We start from the raw sequence: 12,148 nt of genomic DNA, 5'->3' as shown, positions 1-12,148 counted from the left end.
CGACAGATATTTTTAAGACTCGGGAGCTTACACAGGCGATTCAATTCGAATCACGATTCGGCCACGATAAAAAGGTGATGTGAAATATCTTCTTTATCAAGCGAATGACAGTTCTCAATAAAGGGCGTGACAAATGGCACTTTAGGTTCGCATCATTGAAATTCACCTTTCTCATTGGCTTTCCAATCTCATACGCGATTTAACATACAATGTTTCGATTTCTAAAAAGCGCGCTGATGAGATGGTAATTTATTTTTAGTCAAATTTTTTAAGAATTATCATTGCTAGCCACTGCTGAATGTTAAACAGAATATGCGAGTACATTGGATGTTATACAGTAGCGTTGAAAAGTAATGGTCCCCGTTTCCTGCCTGGCATTTGCGCTAAAAATATCAAGTAACATGATAAATATGTGATTTTAAATAGCAACTGAATATGTATTGAGTTGGCAACTAAGTGATTGCGCATTTTATCATTAGGTGGTAATAACAAAATTCGCAATCACTTAGTTGCCAACCCAATAGCTGGTTGAGCAAAATTAAATTTTCTCTTCAGTAGGTTACTATATTGTCGCTATTGCGGTATTCAAAAACACTGTAGTTCTTTAAATTATTTATTTCTTTATCTTCCTCTCTCTGCACTGTTCTCATACACAAAATTATTTGTTGTTTTATACACTAAATTATTTAATTGTTCGTTTATACTTAGCCTTATGTTTGGAACGATACAATGGAAAGATGTGTGTTAAATAAGAGGACAAATAAGAACACAAACTCTGCCCAGCTATATTAAAGAAAATGCGAAATTGCATAAAAATTCTTCTTAACAAACGCGTTAGCAAATTCCACTGTACCTCGTTTACGATCAAATTCCAACGTTGCTACTGTCTGGACGCATGTCTCTAACGTCTGGATGTCTCGATAAATTCGAGAATCGGGCAAATTGGACATCTCAGAGTGGAGGAAACGGAAATAAGACGATCTAGGAGTTAGGGCGTACGCGAAGAGAGCGAACAGCTGAGGTTGGAGCACGCGGAACGTTGCGCCGCGACGTATTGATTGCAGAGACGCCGGCGCCGCGACGCTGCCCTCCGCCATAAAACCTGCGCCGCGGGGCGTCGTATTTGCGGGAATTCACCTGTCCTCCACGCCATCCGATACCAACTGCAAATCGGAAACCACGAAAGTAAGAATATTCCACCGACCGACTTGCTTTCACCTTATTTTCTTACTCTTTACACCAAAATTTCTTCCATATTTCTTCCTATTGTCGTCTTTTCTGTTCCTTTGGAACTCGAGCGAGGAGATACGCTTGGCAAGGAAGAAGGAGGAATAATAAAAGCACGTTTCCAACGTGCTTTCTATTTAACAATTGTAGGTGACTTCTGCGATATTTTTTTAGATTCGTACCATTGGAAAGGATGGGTCTTTCTTCTTCTTCTTTTTTTTATATATCAGATTGTTCTAATATAAAACTAATTAAAAATAAGAATATTCCAGCGACCGATTTCTTTTCACATTTTTTTTCTTATCTTTGTTAGACTGAAATTTCTTTCATATTTTTCCTTATCATCGTCTTTTGTGGTCTTGTTGGAATCCAAGCGAAGAAATACTTGGAAAAGGTGAATGTTTCTTAGAACGTGCTCTTGTATGGACTTCGGTTATCAACGTTTCGTAATTTCTTATTTACTATTTATGAGCGACATTTGCTGGCACTGTGGTAGATTTTTCTAATACCAAATTAATTAAAAAGAAGAATATTTGGTCGATCAATTTTCTGTTGCTGTCTCTTCTGTCTGCCTGTGACTGGGATTTTTTCACGTTTCTCATCTGCGGTATTTGTTGGAATCAAAGCGGGAGTAAGTCTGTAAAACTGTTATTGATTATAACATTAAAAATCTGTCAAATGCGAGTTGAAACGTATATTGAAACCTTCTTACCGTAACTTTTGGGACGTTAAACAGTTGTACAGATTATTTCACCTATACATAAAAATGGAGATCATTAAAAATAAATTTCTAGAGAGTCTCAGACTTCTAGAAAGAAGCACGTTAAATATATTGGAGGACTCGGGTACTGAAAATTACAAGAAGGTTGCGTACTTTCCAGCTAAGAAATTTCCACTTTAGGTTTGAGAACGCACGGTCTTACATTCTTAAAGAAGTCTGAGCCCGGAATTTTGTATAAGAAATTTACCGTCGAAACTTTGTTTACGATTCCTCAATGTACCATACGCGTGGGTGCAGAATTCGAGGAATCTTGTAGAAAGAAACTTGGTTGAAACACGCACATCTCACAGTTTGTGTCTTACAGTTTTCTAGAAACCTTCGACAACATGTAAGCCAGAGTGGTCGTAAAATTACAGTAATTCCAACAATAAATAAAGAATTCAAAGGTGGAAAGAAGAACGAAAGATCTTCACGAATTTGCCAGACAAATTTCCAAATTTTCCTTCTTATAGGATTTTCGATCGCCGAAAAATCATCACAAATTTCACGTCTGCATCGCATCTACTTCAAACAAAATCTTCTAATTTTTGTCGTCTCATTTGAATCAAAAGAACATAAGAATTAATAAGTAAAATAAAAATACGTAATTTACGTGAGAAGCCAATCATCGAGTCACTGATTCGTAATTGATAACTAAAAATGTATCAAAGTATCTTATCGACTAAGAAAATATTTTTGGTATACTTTTATGGACATTATACTAATGGAACCGATAAAATTTTCATGTTACCATCATCTACAATTCCACCTAGTGGTCATTTGTTAACTGCGCGTGTTTTTTGCCTGTCCAGCGTTTACAATTATTGACTAATTAGTAATTATACAGGTATCCATGAGCAGCGGCTCGCCTTTAAAATCAATCGATTATAAAACCGGTATGTGTACTGGATATTTTCCTGTGATTTGCATCGGCTATCGTGGCTGTAATTATTATCCATTGACCATGCCGGTCGAGGAAAACCCTGAAAAGATTACATAGTGCGATTTCTTTTTAATGTGTCTTTTTCTTTTGCAGTTCTACTGTTGTATTTTTCTTTCTTTTTTCTTTTATTAAAAAAGAATAGAAAAATAAATGTCGTTCGTGAAATTATAAAACCAGTTGTATAGTTATATGTGCATCTATGTAGTCGAGAAAGGATCAAGAAAAAAAAAAAATAAAAAAGTACGTTTGCGTAAATTTACGACTCTTATTTCATCAGATTTAAGCACGAAAGTGTAGACTTATGTTAACTTATCAGAGATCAAAATATGTACCACTGATTACGATTGTTTATTTTTAGACATCGAATATTTGCGAAACAGGCAAATAGTTCGATGGAAAGCGCAGAGATTTCGTTGCACAGAATATTCCGAATGGTATTTCTGAGGAAACAAGTGGAAGAGATAATTTTAAATGGAAGATGCGCAAAGACCGTAATCTTTGGAAAATAATGTATACACGAATTACTCCTTTCTGAGAATACCAATTTCGAAACTATAATACTCGCAGTCATATCTACTTTATTATTCCGTGAACTTTTTTTCCGTGGTATCGTATAAATCACTATATTCTTTTTCCAACAGAAGGACTTTTAAAATCAATATTAAGTTTCTTAGAAATTTATTAAACAAACGCTATTGCAAGTATCTTAGGGAAATATTGTTACAAAGACAGATACATTGAATACAAGATACGTTAATTTTATAAAGCATTGTGATAATTTAATTAATTTTATTATCATTATTATTAAATATTAATATTGCTGAACATTTAAATTAATCAAAAATTACCAAGCTATACTTTAGCACGCACGGACTAATATTTTCAAATATTTTATCACAGATTAATTTGTTTCGTTGTTTCGACGCGTGTTCATTTAAAAAAAAAACCATACTATAAATATACCATAAATGTTGTTTCAATGAAAAATCTATTAAACGCTTAAAATGAAGGAAAATTACCAAGCCACGTCAAACATGACATTAACAGATTAATTTTTTACAGTAATATCTTTGAATAAAGTTGCGATAGAGTTGAATGTTTCGTGAATGGTTGCTTTGGTAGAAATGTCGTCTAGAAACCGTATTAATTAACTCTTGCTACTCTCCATCGTAACACATAGCGTGGTAGGCGAGGTTGCACGAACGTGCCCCATTGTACGGGATCGATCGATCGGCAATCATCGAGAGGAATGCACGGACAAGTACTTGGCGATGTTTTTCACGCAATTCCACTGCGTTGACATGGTGTTTCACGGAAAAAGAAGTCGAGATTCTGTTGAAGAGCTCGGACGTGCACGTGACACAACAGACGTTTCATTATATTTCTTCTCTTCGATTAATGAAATCGTTATCTGCCCTTGCAAATTTTATTCCATGTCTGGTCTAGTCAATGTTAATCATTATTCGCTTTTCATTCCAACAACACCATAAACAATCGTTTAATAAAATCGTCGTCTACTCTGGCGAATTCTATTCGATGTCTGGTGTAGTCAATCTCATTCGTTGTTCTTGTTTTCGTTTCGAATAAACAAGATCGTAGATGGCGAAATATCAAACTCTTATATTTTTCAATATTTTATGATTTATAATACATTTTTGTTTTTAAACGATATCAAACCTTTTGCTGATTTAGAATTTGATTTAGAATGTCAGGATAATCGCAGGAAATTTCCTTCGTCATGGAAACTTTTTCCCAGCCATTCTGAAGATTGGAATATCATTAAACCCACGGAAGCTTCTAAATTATGGCAAATATATACATAATAATAAATATTATTAGAGGTTGGTTGGAGCATTGGCGGGAAAGGGCGTAAAAGTTGATGATGTTACAATTACAACATTGTAATGTATATTGTAATTTATTATTATTTAATATTAAATATTATAAGTCATAATATTTTGTGATAATATTTAAGCCACAAGAGTATAAAATACATGTACAATGATATACAGAATGCAACGTTATATTAGAATACTAAATATATTAGGTTGTCCGAAAAGTGTCTTTCTTTTCCAAACACGTCTTTTACAACGATGCATCTCTATACAAAATTAAACCTAATCTGTCGAACGTTGTGATCTTTATTTTGATAGAACAAAATGGACCATACGCTAAAATAATAATTCGGTAAAATAATATAAAACGGGAAACGTTGTGCATCCATTATTTCCTTATAAAACGAAAGAAACTTATCGGACGACCTGATAATTAAAATAGAAGAGAGTAGAATTAGAATTAGAATATGATGTGGCAAAAAGTACAGATATACCATATAATTACGACCCGTATATTTTTACGTTTAATAAATATAAGTTCGAGTTGAGTTGCCTATGGTCTGTGTGAAGTCCCACTTTTCATTCTAATTCTAACTTAGCAAGATTATGAGGGTAGGGAAACAGGTTTTGTGGTGAGAATGGCGCATAAGATGAGACAAGCCAAGATATCGTAAATACGGACACGTAATTGGAAGCTATCGAAAGGCGGAAGACGTGGATCACAAGGAAATAATAAAAAAGAAGTGTAGCGAAATTGAAAATACAATGGGAAAAAACGACACAGGTGTAGGAAAAGGTTGGAAAAACTCAAATAAATAGATATTACTATATCCTCCAAGCTTTGAGAGATATCGCGCTTTCTATATCCTCCTGAAGAATCGAACGAACCACCCCAATTCGAAATCCTCGTCGTACAGTCGCAACATATCGCCTGGAGATATCGACAAAGCAGCCATCTCCACGCGTATACTTTCAATTTTTACCGCCTCACAGAGAAAGCAAGCATACAAAGAAGAAGAAGAAGAAGAAGAAGAATCGAATAGGATCGTCGGTTCGTTCCGCTCGCGCGATTTTTACCAGCCGCAAAAACCGCAACCCGGCCATGGATAACAAAAAGAAGGAGGCGAGAAAGAAAAGGGTCGTGTGGGCGGGCCACGCCTTCGCGTTCGTACGACTTTTAATAATCGGGCCGATTTATCAATGCGCCGCGGCCCTAATTAGTAAGCAGCGCCGTTCTTTTTTCAACATGCTCGCGTTCCACCTTCCCTTCGGGGCCTTTCTTCGCCTGGATCAACGGAAGGAAGGGGTTGAACGAGCCAGCAGACGAGCAACGAACTGCCATTTTTTACTCTTCCAGTTATCGTCGCTTCTTAATTAAAGGATATCTTCCTGGGATGGGTAGAGACAACTAATTGATTTTTATTTAATAGCGAGGTTCGTGGTTGGTGGCTGTTGACGGGATACGGCTGGGGGATGTTAAACGGTTCGATGATTTCTGACGAGTTCTTCTAGAGAGTTTAGGGTGCTTTTTTATTTAGGGGTATTGTGTCTTTTGTACTTGATTGGGAATCTGAATGTTGGGTGTTTTAGAAAGAAACGTGTTGCTTGTTACGCGTTATGATAATCTGCTTTCGTTGTCTTCCTAATTTACTTGTCAGCTCTATCTCTAAAGAAGACAAATAGGAAGTCTATTTCTTTTTTTTCTTTTTATGATAAGTAGAAATTATGTGCTTTTGACGTTGTAAAGGCTACTTTTTATTTTTTCCCCTGGTAGGAGTTTTTTTCGTTCTCTCAACGATACATGGAACGAAAATTTACAAATTTTTCTTACGCATTGAAATTGAAAAAGATTCTTCAAACGATACGCTTGTACGAAACACACTGTACTAAAATCCAAACTCTAAATAAAGATATTAAAATTCATGTAAGTTTTTAACAAATTTAAATTTGGTATGTAGACAGATAAATTAAATTTTAGCTAAATTTCAATTCAATACTCGGTTTAACAAAATACAAATTTTTGAATATGTACGTAATTCGGCGCATCGTTAATTTCAAAGATAATTCTAGAGGTCCAGTCACTTGTTCAGAGACATATGAAACACGTAAACAGCTGATGGAACAAATGGTCGCACGTCGAGAATATTTATCAGAAGCAGAAGATAAGGCGAGAATGATCTAAACGGCCAGCTGAAAAAGCCAGATATCCGTGCAGTATACTTTTCTCGGTGCAGCTGCGGCCAGATTGTACTTTTCTTATCTAAAAGTTTATCCCAACGGTGTATGTAGGAGGACAAAAGTTCCTTTGTGCACGTCGTTCAACTGGAACAAAGATTTTTTACCGGCCTCTGGTCTCGTCTTTTAATGTGCCATCCCTGAAAAATAGGTCGGTGTTTTAGCGAAGTAGGACGTTAAGTAACTTTTAGAGAAAACGTCGAACAAAGATGCCTGCAAAGCTGGGATTATTTTCAATTGAACGTATAACGCTTAATATCTGTGACAAGATTTTCTACAATGGTGGGCAAATTTTGTAGAATCTAACGCAAATCTTAGAAATATCTAAATTTCTAGATTCTTGAATATTTAAATTTCTATGTTTCTTAAAAATATCTAAATCCCGAAACGCACAGAGATTCCAAATTCCTAAATTTACAAACTTTCCATATTCCCAAATATCCAGCTTCCTAAATTCTTCAATTTCTACACTTCAAAACTGTCAGGCTTCTAAATTTCTAAGCTCCTAAATACACAGAGCTTCTTCCTAGATCCCCAACTTTTCAAGCTTAATAAAATACAAATTTCAAGATTAATAAATCATCAGTGAAACATCCACATCACCGATAATACACATGTACTTCTTTATCCTTCGTCTCAACGCAAGCCCAAAGCCATTAGTGAAACCGCGCTATGTAGTGGGGGGGACCGTGCTCGCTATCGACCTTGAACGCCGCTCGATCTCACGCGAGCTATAACGAAACGTAAGTACAAACTCGCAACGACATGATCGATGTCGTTCGGACTATTCCTTCGGGACTTTCATTCTCTCCCCGGAAAAGAAGCGGCCGCTCATTTTCATGATCAAGAATCGCAATCACGGAACTAAGCATCGCTCACGGTTCCTTCTCTTTCTCTCTCTCTCTTTCTCTCTTCCCACGAGAGCTTCCCCCGATCATCATGGGAAGATCGGCTGCCGGCGATAGCGGCGAGATAGCGATCGAGATGTCGACCGTGGAGGTTCCGTCACTTTCTCCGCCGTGTATACACCGTGTTAATAAGTGTTGGGGACAGTTTTTTTTTTCTGGAGCGCGTCGATGTGACGTAACGATAGAGATTCATTTGTCCGTCTGCCAAGTATGCTCTCTTTGTCAGAATTGACGTTGAATATCGTCCTTTCTTTTCATTACGCTCTCCTTTCGAGTGTGCGTTTCGTGTATGTTTGGACACGCGTCTGACAGACTGAAAGTCGAGAATCTTTATATGTCGATGTTTATTTTGTACGAGTTTAAAGTAGCCATTTTTTGGCTGGAAGATTCTCGTTCGAGAGAAATGTGGACAATTTTAGGCGAAACATAGGAAATTTGGGGAGGTTTTATTCGAATTAATATATCCTTTATACGCTATGTGAGTTTGGTTATTTATATTTATACTTCATGTACTTTATTTATATTTTACGTCAGTTGAGGATTAGCGTGTTCGTAAGATGAAATAAATTTAAAGCGGGAGGCGTTTCACTGCTGTACTCGGTTGGTACGATAGTGACCTACAGAATTCCACGAAGTATCTTCGATTTCGTAAGTATCGTCGAAAGAATTTTAATGAAAGTTATCGTCTGTCGCGTTCCACGAGAAAGCGGATAGTTCAAAATCATAAAATAATGAAACAAGAATGATCAACTCTAGATGGCCTTGAGCGATCGATTCATCATGGTATATTTGCAAAGGTAACGAAACCGCGACGAATCTTTAATGGAATAGAATTGAAGTTTTTCTTGTTTAACGATCTCTAGATTTTCCACGATTTTACACGTGTAAACGTGTTACGATGATTATCGGTGAATAGAGACCAATATGGCAGGCTCGTTTGTTCGACAACCTTTCGTATCCTTGTCGCGATGGTACTTCCGCGTGTCGACGTGTCCATTAACATAACAACGGCCGTGGAAAACTAATCCCACCGGAATTTAAAAGGAACTTTCCTTCCTTTGAAGTCTGCAGTCTGGTCACATGACCTCGCGTTTTTTCCTACGTGAAATGTCTTTTTCGTGCACTTACCATATTTATGATGGTCGCCGTACGAAGTCTCCTTGTGACTTACAGCCTTCTTAATTAGAGAAAAATGTATTTTATGGTGCTTGGAGGTAACAGTCGAAAGAACGAAAAGGTTAAAGTTGAGTTTGCTGAGAAATAGGAAGACTTGGATTCGTCCAAATCGTTACGACCTTACGAAAAAATAATATAATATAATGGTAATAATTAATAATCGATTTTTTTGTGGCGAAGATATTAGTATAATAGAAAGGGAAAGAACGAAGGAAGGAGAGTTTGTTAACTCGTTCAACACCTACGCACACACTAGTAGCGAATTAATTCCCCGATTTTTCTGCCAGCCGTTTCACCTTACTCGCGGAATTATTTCACTTCCGGTATAAAGCGCGCGATTTGTTTCGCCCCGTTTCATTTCCTGTTACGACACAATGCATGTACATTATATTTCGTATTAGCGATAAGAAACGCTAATGATGTTTATAAAGCTAAAATTGTTAGGAACTTAAACTACATTATAGAGTATTAGAAATTTATTTGAAATTTCATTAATTTTATCTCTTAACTGTTAGTACCTGAAACGTTAAAAAATATTGTCGCGATTATGATCGTTTCATATATTTCAAAGACACTTATTTTCTCTTTTTGCTCTGTTGTCTTCATATGTAGAAATTTACGTGAAAATAGTATAATATTTATTAAGAAGAATTGTATTTATACAGAATTATATATTCATAATATTTAATAACAGAAATGCTCAAAATTATTTATATTTTTAATGTATCAGATCCATGTAATCGCAGTTGGAGAGATTCAAACAAAAGAGTTAAAACAAAGGACGAGAGTCACCAGAAATTATTTTCAGATTCGATAAATTTTCCATTTGCGTCACGATTCGAGGGAAAGTCGATGCAACGAGTGGACAAAAAAGAAAAAATGATTTCACAAGAAAACGGAAGGCAGAAATTGACGGTAATGGCACCGGGTAATTCCTCGTATAGCCAATAATTACAATTTATGCGATCTCGTGGTGTATAGTTGTTGCGATAACAACTCGGGATTCGTGCATTTTTTCCATTAGCTATCGATCGTTGCTGATGGAAGCTGTCAATGTCAATGATCTTAACTAGAGCTTTGTGAAAATTGAGAAACTAATGCGCCTTTGAAGGAAGACCGACTAGAGCAAAGAACAAAACTCGCAAGAGAGTTAATGCGCAGGCTTGTCAGATTTTCCCCCTCGTGGCCAGAGAAGGAACTAAAAAAATTCACGCGTAGTCTTTAATTTCTGAAGCATTTCGAACGTAGGTTATGTTTCTTCAGGTTGCCTGACAGGTGGTTTTTTTTCTGATAAAATTGACGAGTGGCTGCTTATGATTAGAGCGAGCTCTCTCTTTGATAAGTCTCTTTTGATCCCAGTACAAGATATAGATAGAAAAATAGGATTTAGAAATTCTTGGAAAGGTTAGGTTTTTGATGATTTTTCGTATTTCATTATACCTACTGCTATATTCCCATATTTTATTCCGTCCATTATATTCGTGAATAATTGTTATTAAATTATTTAATACTTATATTTCGTGCATTACATTTTTTTTATACATACAGAAATATTTTATATATCTGGAAATCTCTGATATACAATTCTATCTTATTATGATTAACAAAAAGTCAGATTAGTCTTACTGAGTAAAGAAAAGTAAAAAATTAAAGTAGATTATTGATTAAATTTAAAGATTACAATAACTTGGTAATTTTATCGATTCCATAATTGAATGTTACCACCACAGAAATAAATTTACCATCTATTCCTCAATTTTTATCTACCTTATCTATGAATGGAAACCTAAATTAATTTGCGAAAGTAGAATTTAAGAATGCTCCACGGAATTCTTAAATGCCTTGCAATTCAGCGTGTTCGTATGACAAATTCGGGGATGATTAGGCTTGCCAAGCACGAGGCTTCTCCTTCTATACTTACGTATTTCCAAACGATTGCACCGATAACGAACCGTGTTCCGTATCGTTGGGTTAGGTTCTGTTACGTAACCCGTGGCGGCCTTGCATTATAGCATCATAACCATTCATCCTGTCCGCTCACCTGCAATGCGCCACGCTGTGTGTTCCAAGCGATACACGAAATACAATGTAGGTACCGACTAAATTGTGGAAACTATCACCGCAGTCTTAATGTCAATGACACTTGAACATAGCCAAAATCTTTAATTTCTACAATTTCTTTTTAAACTTAATTAATAAATTTCATTATTTCTTTTTACGAGTATGTTACTAGACATCTAGGAATAAGGATATTTTTCAAATATCAAACTCATAGATGTACCAAAGTTTAGAAGATTTTATAGAATGCTTTTATTTAATTTGCATATTCTGTTTTTCAATTGTTGAAGCAAGTGGGCGTATTTGTCATGTTAGTATAATTTTTATGTGACTGGTGATTTAAGAACGTACAGTAATATACTTAATAAATCAATAAATTAAAATTAATTAACAAACACTGAGAAATTGATTTCTTGTTTTACATACGACGGATTGAAACGAATGTTACCAAGCAGAAAACATACAGCCTAGAAAGTTACCGAGTCGTAGACAATTGGTGTGTCGCAAAAGCAGAGTAGGAAACGTCCACGCCACGATCGACGCTATTAAAAATTAAAACCACTGTCGCCATACGCATCCAAATAAAATTCTCTTAACCAAAAATTCCATTTAATTCTAAACACAATTAACAACAATTAACTCCAATATCGATTATTATCGACTTTGCAATTTGTAATACACTATTAGCTCGATCAAAACGTTGTTCGTTAACGTTAGAAGCATATATGATGTCCTTTCGTGGGTTAGCATAATCCGGTAATTACTATGGAGTGGACACATCCTGTATGGCCCGCGTGAAATGAAATATTTGGAACGAGAAACGACGTGACGCAAAGTGACCACGTCAACAGGAACAACGTGTACGCTTCAGGAATTCCAATCGACTGTTTGCGCCGATGATTTATCGTCCATCGTTTCCTTTTCCTCGATTATCGTACTTCACTTTTCTGATATCTGTGCTTGGACAATGATCCCTTCAGATGTATCTGTAATTTTAATTAATACT

The 12,148-nt window shown here is 35.9% G+C and overlaps 1 protein-coding gene and 1 long non-coding RNA gene across 3 annotated transcripts in view; one reads left to right on the top strand and one right to left on the bottom strand.

Moving 5' to 3' along the window:
• The window catches only part of LOC126924838 (GAS2-like protein pickled eggs), an 88,477-nt gene that overhangs the window by 56,994 nt on the left and 19,335 nt on the right, over window positions 1-12,148 (top strand). The window lies entirely within an intron of this gene.
• Window positions 11,536-12,148, bottom strand: part of LOC126924870 (uncharacterized) — a 55,636-nt gene continuing 55,023 nt past the window's right edge. Inside the window, exon 2 of the long non-coding RNA XR_007713734.1 lies at window positions 11,536-12,128. This is a non-coding gene — a long non-coding RNA (uncharacterized LOC126924870). The remainder of the gene's footprint in view (window positions 12,129-12,148) is intronic.

Source organism: Bombus affinis, chromosome 15 (genome assembly GCF_024516045.1).
Source record: "Bombus affinis isolate iyBomAffi1 chromosome 15, iyBomAffi1.2, whole genome shotgun sequence".
NCBI classification, from domain to species: Eukaryota; Metazoa; Arthropoda; class Insecta; order Hymenoptera; family Apidae; genus Bombus; species Bombus affinis.
The sequence above is the reverse complement of the archived record's forward strand: the minus strand, read 5'-3'. Positions and strand labels throughout refer to the sequence as shown.